We start from the raw sequence: 9,732 nt of genomic DNA, 5'->3' as shown, positions 1-9,732 counted from the left end.
TTCACCACTGCCCTCGTAGGTAACTTCACTTTTCTGAGACCTCAGTTTTCTTCTGGGTTACAGGCTAACATTAGATAGTCGCTGAAATGATGGTATCTTGCATTTCCTTTATGATTTAGGAAAAAGCTGTGGATGGAATTTTTATTTTGGAACTCAAAGATAGTAGTGTAAAGTCTCTTTTCCATGTCAGTGTCTGGAAATTCCTGGTTGGATGGCTATCTGTCTAGTGCAAGCTCTTTTCTTCCTCTGGGTGCCCACAGAGTGGGCGAGGAAGCTGAGGTATTAAAGAGACACATCAATACAATGACTTAAGATGATGATGCATAGTCACATTTCCTAGACACTCTTGTATTTCATAGTGACTAAGCTTTCATTTGTAGAATGAAAGGAGTGTGATATCTGAGCTCTGACATCAGTCCTCACACTGGTGGGTGTGCCCTTGCCACAGTTTGGATAGTAACCCGAGCCCCCTTAAATCCATGTGGTTAGGACTTGGAAGAGGACTGGGCCTTTAGGGGGAGTGGCCTAGTGGGAGATCTTTAGGTCATTGGTGCCCTTGAAGGGGACTGTGGGACTACAGTCTCTTCCTCCCTTTGGCTTCCTGGCCATAAGGTGAGCTCTTCTGCTTTGCCACCATCTTCTGCCATGATGTGCCACCACAAGCCTGAATCACTGGAGCCAAGTGACTGTGGACCTTAAACCTGTGAGCCAAAACAATCCTTTACCCTTTCTTGGCTGACAATGTCACGTCTTTACAAAGCAGAAAGGTGACTAAAAACCTCCTTCTTGCTTTCCCTTTCTCACCAGCTTTAACCAGTCTGGTAACAATAATGACCAAGAGGATGGAGCAGCAGGATGAGTGAGCCTCGTGGCATGGAATGAACAGAACTTCCCAACACATTGCTTTCCTCACCCAAAGCCTCTTTGAGAAGAGACACCAATTATCTTGTCTGTGGCTGTGGTTGGGTATCTGTGTTGAAGCAGCTCAGTCTTTTTTCCTAAGAGAAATTTTTCATATAATGACTAAAACAAGCAAACTCTACGATTCATTCCTCAGTACACGGTATTCAGTGTTGACTCCCAATGCTTCCTCACTAAAATGTAAGTGAACTATTGTAAAGAGAGAATTTCAGGTTTACTTTCTTCACCATATCCTCTTTTTTTTTTTTTTTAACCTGGTCTTGTACAATTTTCTCTTGTAAGTTGTGTACTCAGTATTGTATTTTGTAATCCACTCAGGGATATAATCAACTCAGGTTTCAGGGGTGATGCAAACCCTTATAATGATCAATTTCTCCTTTTAAAATATTGTATTCTACACTGTATTATTCTGGTATTGTTCATGCACAACTGTCTATGTCAACCCCTTGAAGAGAATACCTATAATACAACCCCTTTGGAGTGTAGGGAGTGATGCTAGAGGAGAATGGTGATTAGATAATCCTGGCTTTTATTTGAAAAGCAGCAACTACTTGTTACAGCTATGTTCAAAAATCACTCTTCCTCTGTAGCTTCTGCAATCGCTTTAATTTCCATCACTTCCCACAAGTTACAAATTATTAATTGTTAAATATTTATTCAGATACTGATCTACTTTTGACTGTGACTTGTTTAAATATTAAATTAAATATTGTTTTGACTGTGCAAACAGAAATTGTTTTTTTATTGGGATAGATATTAATTTACTTATAAGGTCATGAGTAAGAGAATAATTATATGTTAGTTTTTAAAACTTAAAAAATTTTTTATTTCTCTGAGAGAGAGAGAGAGAGAGCGCGAGAGAAAGTGCACACTAGGGCTTCTAGCCACTGCAAACGAACTCCAGACACAAACACTCCCTTGTGCATCTGGCTTATGTGGGCCCTGGGGAATCGAACCTGGGTTCTTTAGTTTGGCAGGCAAATGCCTTAACTGTTAAGCCATCTCTCCAGCCCCTACATTCAGTTTTATATGTGTCCAAATGTAGATAAATAAGTTAATCATTCTCTTAGTGATTATTTTTCTATCTTAAAAAAGCAAAGTTGATTACCTAATCTTTGATTTGAAAGGAAATAGCTTTGACCCTCTTAACAACCTATCCCCTTAGCTTCCTTACCTGGGCTTATTTTGTATAGGTATAGGACTACTTGCAACACAGTGCTCAACATCAAACTTCTCAACTGGCTGAGGAGATTAAACTAGAATGTTAGTTCAATGTTTCTTTCCATAATCAACCCCAGACTTACTTTCCCCAGTGATTTTAACAACACAGTGCTCAGCATTAAACTTCTTAACTGGCTGAGGAGATTAAACTAGAACGTTAGTTCAATGTTTCTTTCCATAATCAACCCTGGACTTCACTTTCCATAGTGATTTTAAATGGATCATTTGGAAAGAAAATGTGTTTGCAGGTTTAATCTTGATGTTAGTTCATACAGGCCCACATAATAGGTTCTTTTTTATTTTTCAAGTGACAAATGATACTTTAAATCTATACTTTCGTGCTGAATTTTCATGTGTCTATGACTAGGAGACACACCTTTCTTCTGATGCCTGAAGTGGGCAGCTGGAGATGGCCCCCTCGGCAGAAAATCCCACCAGGGAGCTCTCGGAGGCACTGCTTGTTGCATTTATTCTGTGTGCTCTCTGTTTTGATACACTGAGCAAGGAATGTTGATGAGACATGAGGCAGAACAGCTTGTTCCTCCACAGCTATTTTGACTTTGCAATCCTGGCAGTAGTTAAGAAAAAAGAAAAAGAAAAAAAAATTAGTGTGTTAACTAAGCAAACACATGGGGCCTGGAAGAAGGCAAGGGAACAAGTAGGCTGTTGTTGGGATCCAGAATCCTGTTGCTCCCGAACTTTTACTTCCAGTTCAGGAGTGAAAGTACTTGGAGTTCTACATATTTCTCTGGATAGTCTTCGTCTCCAGGAGTGTTGATAGGAACAAATATTCTTAGTCTCTGGGAGTGTTAATAGGAACACATGGTGTCACTAATGAAGTAGAATTCAAGTTGTGTTCAATTGTCAAACTTCAGCACAAAGAAGATATTGCAGAATAGTGACCTTAAAGGACTCACAATCAGGTGAAAACTGGCTAACTATGGCATGCTATCATCATTCAGATTAGCCAGTTTTTTAGCTTGAGTTTCAGACACAGACATACAAGCAACCAACTTGAACATGTGCCACTCTGGGTCTAATTGAACCAAGTCACTACTGGCGTGCATATCTGTGAGGGAGGAATAGATTTTTGTTTGTTTGTTTTAAAGCAGTTGTTATATGTAGCACCATTATAACCAAACTTGAGTACCACCCCTTTACTGAAGATCTGTGAGGCAGTCTTACATCCTGCCTCAGATTCCCTCTGCGTATTGGTTTGTCAGCCTTTACTCACACTGGCTTGACAGTAACACATGCTGTCACCGTGTGGTTATTGTGAGTCTACCAGCTACAACACAGATTAGAACTCTTTCATAACTTTTTTTAGATTCAAATGAAATCCACAGTATTGAGTGTGGTACCTGGTGTCTTAAGTGAGCACCTGAAGAGCTAAAGATTCAACTCAAAACGTAAAGATGGGAGGGAGAAAGCAAACACACCTCTTTTCTTCCCCCTCTTTCCCAGGATTGTTCTATCCATAACCACATGGCTTATCTGAAGAAATGCAGTATGGTCAAGCAGATATTTCTGCTGAGTGATCTTCTGTTGTGTTTTGGCTTGTTGGGAAGTAGGGCCCAGCAGGCTGACACTTCATTTCACATGGCTTTCATCCTTCCTTGCCTCACTTTCATCGCCCTCATTCATATATCCTAGTGAAAGTACAGCACTTAACCCTTGATTCAGATTCTTTGTCCCTGAGAACCTACTGTGGTTTGGATGTGAAGTGTCTTCCAAATGCTCACGTGTTGATAGCTCGGTTACTGGCTGGTGATGCTGCAGAGGGGTGGTTGGATCACGAGGGTAGTAGCTTCCTTGATGGATTCACGCATTCATGGGTTCACAGCTGAACTGGATGTTGTGGGTAGAGCTTTTTGGGCAGATGTATAATGTAGGGGGTGCTTTGGAAGGGTGTATCTGTCTAGATCTTCCTTCTTTTCTTCCATGTGCGCGGGCTGTCCCAGCTGAGCAGTGTTGCTGCTGCCGTGGTTGCTCTGCCTGACCAGACGTCCCTAGCGATGGGGTCACATGCTAAGGACTGGAACTCATGAAAGTGTGAGCCAAAGAGAATCTTTGCTCCCACTGTGTTGTTTTACTTGGGCATTTCTCATAGAGATGAAAATCTATGTAACATAGAACTAAAACTAAGACCTTGACCTAGGTTACCACATGATATAAATGATGATTAGGATGATGTCATCCAACACCTATGGATGACTGTTAACTGTGTATCAAGCAATGCATTGCTTTGAAATGAATTAAAAGAACAGTAATAGTAGTGTCAGTGAATGGTTAATATTTACTGCAACTCAGGAACTATGTAATATGGCATTTTAAAGAACAGGAAACAAATGCTTTACAAAGTTTGATAATTTGGTGTTGGGTGTAGAGGTTCATACTTGTAACCCCAGCACTTGTGAGGCTGAGGTGAGAAGATCGCTGTGAGTTTGTGGCTATCCTCAGCTAAGAGTGATGTACCTGGACTAGAGTGAGACCCTACCTCAATAGGAACAAAAATATGTTTGATAATTTGGTCTGGGCCATTACATAGCAAATAAATGGCAATAGAATACAGACCCTGACTTTCCTAATGATATATCTTGTGAGTCAAGCTACTAAGTAAAATGATACACTACGTGTGGGTCTTAAGATGCCAAACTACCATGTTCATGCGCTCTGTTATGCCTCCAGAGTGCCTAATGTTGTGTAATGTTTGTAGTGGACATTTAATACATAATTTTGCTTAATGAATAACTAATATTCTGCAATCACTGATAGTTTTCTGAAAAAAAAACTAGGGTTTATTTTGTATAACATTTATAAATTTTAAGTTTTTAAAATCTGTACTATAGCAGTCATATTTAACAATAAATTATATTCTAAATCAAAAGACTTACCGACATTTTACAGGACTAGAGACATTGTATTAGTAACTTTGCTCATTCAGTGACCAAATACCTGACCCGGGTAACTTAAGGAAGGAAAGGCTGATTTTGGCTCACAGTTGGAGAGTACCGACCATCATGGGACAGAAGGCATGGTGGCAACATTTGGAGGTAGCTGGGCACATTGTATCCACAGTCATAAAGCACAGAGAAAGGAAGAGAGAGAGAGATGCTGAGCTTACTTTACATCATGACCCCCGCCCTGCCATTTTTCATACTTACTGTGCTTACACTTGCTAATGTTTCTGGAGCTCCTTGGAGCTATGGAATTATGGCTTTGATCAAATTTAGAAACATTTTTTGCCATAATTTCCTCAAATCTTTACCTCATACTTCTTTGTGAGTTTTACTTTTACATATACTGGATAGTATGAAGTTGTTCCACAGCTCATTGGTGCTTAATTTATACTTAAAATTTTTTCTTTTCTCTCCATTTCCAATTTGGATAATTTCTGTATTTTCAGTTCACTAATACTTTCTCTATTATGTTTAATTGGCAATTATTCCTATGTGGTTTGTTTTTCATCCCACACATTGTTTTTTTTTTTTCATCTCTAAAAGTTTTATTTGGATCTTTTTATATTTTCTATGTCTCTATTCAATGTTTTAAACATATGGAGTATGTTTATACTAACTCTTATAATGTCCTCATCTGCTAATTCTACCTAGAATTTGTGTCATTTTTATTAAGATTACATTTTCTATTTTTGCATTATGAGTTGTTTCCCTACTTCTATGCCTGGCAAATTTTGACTTCATGTTAGATGTGGGATTTGGCACCTTATAGTCCTTTAAATATTCTTGGCTGTTGTTCAGGGGTGAAGTTGTGTGGAGGCAGTGTGATCCTCTGGGTACCATTCTTAAGATTGGTTAAGTGGGGGCTAAACTGTGCTCACTGTAGGGTTGCTTCCATTTCTGATACAAGACCCTTTCATATACGTACCTTACCCAATCCCCTCTGGATCTTGAAATGTTTCCAGTCCCAGGGATACAGGCATTATTGCCATCCCTGTGTGAGTACCAAGCACTCTTACCATAAAATTCATCTTTCCTTGGCCTGGGGGAGTTACATCACACCTAATCAGTACTTCTTTAAATACACAGGAAGCATGCATTGTGCATCTCTTGGGTTTTCCTTCTGTGCAGTTCTCTCCTCTCTGGTATTATGCAGCAAGCTTTTGCCTCCTTGCTACATGGAGCTCACATTGCTATCCACCATCCATGAAGTTTTTTTGGATTTATATCTTACTTTGAGAGTAATTTTTTTCTCTATCTTTGTATATAAACTTTAAATAATGTTACACTCATATTTTCAAGCATAGATATTTATAGATTTATAGATTATACATATATTATTATTGATTTTTTTTTGAGGCAGAGTCTTACTGTAGCTAAAGCTGATCTGGAATTAGTCTCAGGGTGGCCTTGAACTCATGGCAATCCTCCTACCTCTGCCTCCCAAGTGCTGGGATTAAAGGCATGCACCACCACACCCAGCTCTGATCTCTTAATTTTATGCTATTATGGCAAGATAAAGCACTGAATTATTTAGCTCTTTGAAAATTGTTGGGATATAGTTTAAAGAATCTCACATTGTTTATTTTGTTGTGTACTTGACAGCAATGAGTATTTTGCTATTGGAAGGTATAGTGTTTTATATTATTTCAGTTGGGTTGTGAGTTGAGACCATTGTTTGAAAATTCCATGTGCTTATTAATATTTTTATGTTTGAATAGTATTGATTTTTGTTGGAGGTATATTAAAGCCTCAAACCTATTTTCCCCTTTAGTTTATATCAAGCTTTTCTTTATGTCTTTTTTAAATCTGCTATTAATAAATATATATTTATGATTCTTATGTATTATTTTTTGTGTCTTTATTTGTTTGTTTTCCTAGACAGGGTCTCACTCTAGCACAGACTGACCTGGAACTCACTCTGTAGTCTCGGGCTGGTAGTGATCCTTCTACCTCTGCCTCCTAAGTGCTGGGATTAAAGGTGTTTCTTACCATGCCTGGCTGTGTTCCTAATAAATGGATTGCATTATAATTTTAGACATTATATCTGGGAATATACTTTGACTTGAAGTCTACTTTGATATAATATATATAATATAAAGTGGTTGCATTTACTAGCTATTTTATGTCATATATCTTTTGGATCCTTTAACTTTCAAACTATTTATGTATTTATGTTTATTATGTGTTTTAATTTAATTTTAATTAAGGTTTTTATCTTTTGTTGTTTTTTAAATTAAAAAACCTTTATTAAGATTTTACATACTTTCCTAGGTTCTGTAAGATGTACAATATTTGTAAACTAGAAAGGAGTTTTTATCTTTATGCATCCCTTTCCTTGTACCTCTTTCACTTTTGTTTTTACAACATATTCTGTTCATAATAAGCAGGAAAGCAAATTCTGGGACATTGAATGGCTGCTAATCACTATGAACAAGTATACCTTCCTTTTGCCTTGTTAGATGGGTATAGAAAATAATATTTTCTGGCAGATATAATTTTTGGTTGTTTTCTGAGGTGGCTTAATATACAACTTTGATTAAAAGCTTAAGTCACTAAGGTATGGTACAGGCCATAAAAGAGATAAAAGGTCTCATGGGACACAAAGTACTCATAAATAGAAGTATAGATCCTTTACAAAAGATGAAAAGGAAAAGCAGTGAGACAGCCAGTACCCCTCAGCCCTATTACATCAGGCCATTCCTAGACAAGTCTGAAATTTTACACACCCACAGGAATGGTTATGGATTTTCATATACAATGGCAGTTCTGTCTCATTTTCTCAGATTTTTGGTCTGAGTAAGAAAAAAAACCCTCAATCTACTTCAGTTTCTAATGCCCATGGTCTAAAAGCAAGTATCCTGGAAACTTTTTCCTACATTTGATACTTATTGCCCATAACATATCAACTACTGGTCCAGATAGAGGACAGGTACGGGCAAAGAGTCTATATTAATAATAAGTTAACAGGAGGTTTGTAAACATTCATAATTATAATTAAAACTGAATACAATAATTGTATATTTTTAAGTAACTCATTTGAGTTTAATAGAAAATATATTGTGGGGCTGGAGAGATGGCTTAGTAGTTAAGGCATTTGTATGCAGAGTCTAATGACCTGAGTTTGTTTCCCTAGTACCTATTAAGGAAGATACACAATGTGGTGCATGCGTCTGGAGTTCATTTGCAATGGCTGGAGGCCTTGGTGCACCCATTCTCTCTCTATCTGCCCCTTTCTCTCCTTCTGTCCAATAAATAAATAAAAAATTTTAAAAAGGGAAGTATATTGTGAAAGAACAAATGAAAAATTTTTTTAAAACAGATAATTCTGAATACAGTCTTGGTTTATAATTGATTTACATTTGAAAATCATTAAATCATTTCTTCAACTTTCAAAATAATTACTTAATCCCTTTCAACCACCCTTCTTTGTACACTCCCACACCCATTCCACTGAACACCCTCTTCTTTCCTATTTTTCCCTCTAATTTTTTTTGGTAATTCTCTATGCTGTATAATGTGAAGTAAAAACACCTCTCCAGCATGTCACCCAGAAACTTGATGTGAAAGTGCACACATCTCCAAAATGTCCTTTAGAGATCATTTCATGCACTGCTCTGTTTGGCTACTAGCCTCTTTTCTCTCTCTTCAGCAGTGGGGAGGCAGATTCCTTTTCCTTGGGGAAGAAAAATCCATGCTTTGTAGCCTTTGCCAACAATGGAGATAGTGAAAAGCTGGGTAGCAAAGCTGTTGCCATTAGCATCTTTCATATGAATCATATCAAAGAGCCAAGATGTCTTTCTCTGCTGGTGATCACACTAATTCTACCCAATTTAGCACCTCCAGTCACCATACACAGGTTACCTGTGTCAAATGTGATGAAATTAGTTATTTTGCAAGTTTCTTGCAACTAAATCTGAATGGTGTCATTCACCTTAATGAGGGGATCAGGGTGGCAGATGGAATGAGCATCATGGGTCACCAGAAAAGGGATTCCTTTTGTGCTCACAAAAATCTTTCTCACTCTGTACAACTTATACTTGGCCTCCTCAAGAGTAATATGATTAACAGCAAAGCCACTCTAGGTGTCACAGATCAGACAGCAAATCTCTACAGTCTTGTTAATGCTGGTGCTATCTATAAACCCAGCCACGCATCAGTCCTGACTTTGCTATCAATCTTTTCTAAAAATTTTTTAAATTTATTTATGAGAGAGGGAGAGAGAGAGAGAGAGAGAGAGAGAGAGAGAGAGAGAGAGAGGGAGGGAGAGAGAGAATATGGTGCTTTGTGCTTCTGGCTTTATATGGGTAGTGAGGAATCAAACTCAGGTCCTTAGGATTTGCAGTCACATGCCTTAACTGCTGAGACATCTCTTCAGCCCTTTGCCATTCATCTTAAAGAAGCACTGCATGCAAATCTTTACTCCATCCCCAGTTAGGGCATACTTAAATCTGCTCCTTAATAAAATGACAAGAGGCAGACATTCCCTCAGCTTGTGGGGAGCAGTGCATGGATGAAGAGCAAAAACTCTGGTCAATTTATCCATCTTTCAGTGCTTTGGAGCTGTTATTCTCTTCCAGTGCTTCATGGGATCATGAGCCATGACTGTGCTGGGGACAGAAAGAGGCCCTCT

At 38.2% G+C, this 9,732-nt stretch overlaps 1 pseudogene; it reads right to left on the bottom strand.

The window, feature by feature from the left end:
* Positions 1 to 8,704: 8,704 nt before the first annotated feature.
* On the bottom strand, positions 8,705 to 9,293 carry LOC101611846 (annotated as a pseudogene).
* Positions 9,294 to 9,732: the final 439 nt, after the last annotated feature.

Source organism: Jaculus jaculus, chromosome 2, assembly GCF_020740685.1.
Source record: "Jaculus jaculus isolate mJacJac1 chromosome 2, mJacJac1.mat.Y.cur, whole genome shotgun sequence".
In the NCBI taxonomy this organism is placed as follows: Eukaryota; Metazoa; Chordata; class Mammalia; order Rodentia; family Dipodidae; genus Jaculus; species Jaculus jaculus.
The sequence above is the reverse complement of the archived record's forward strand: the minus strand, read 5'-3'. Positions and strand labels throughout refer to the sequence as shown.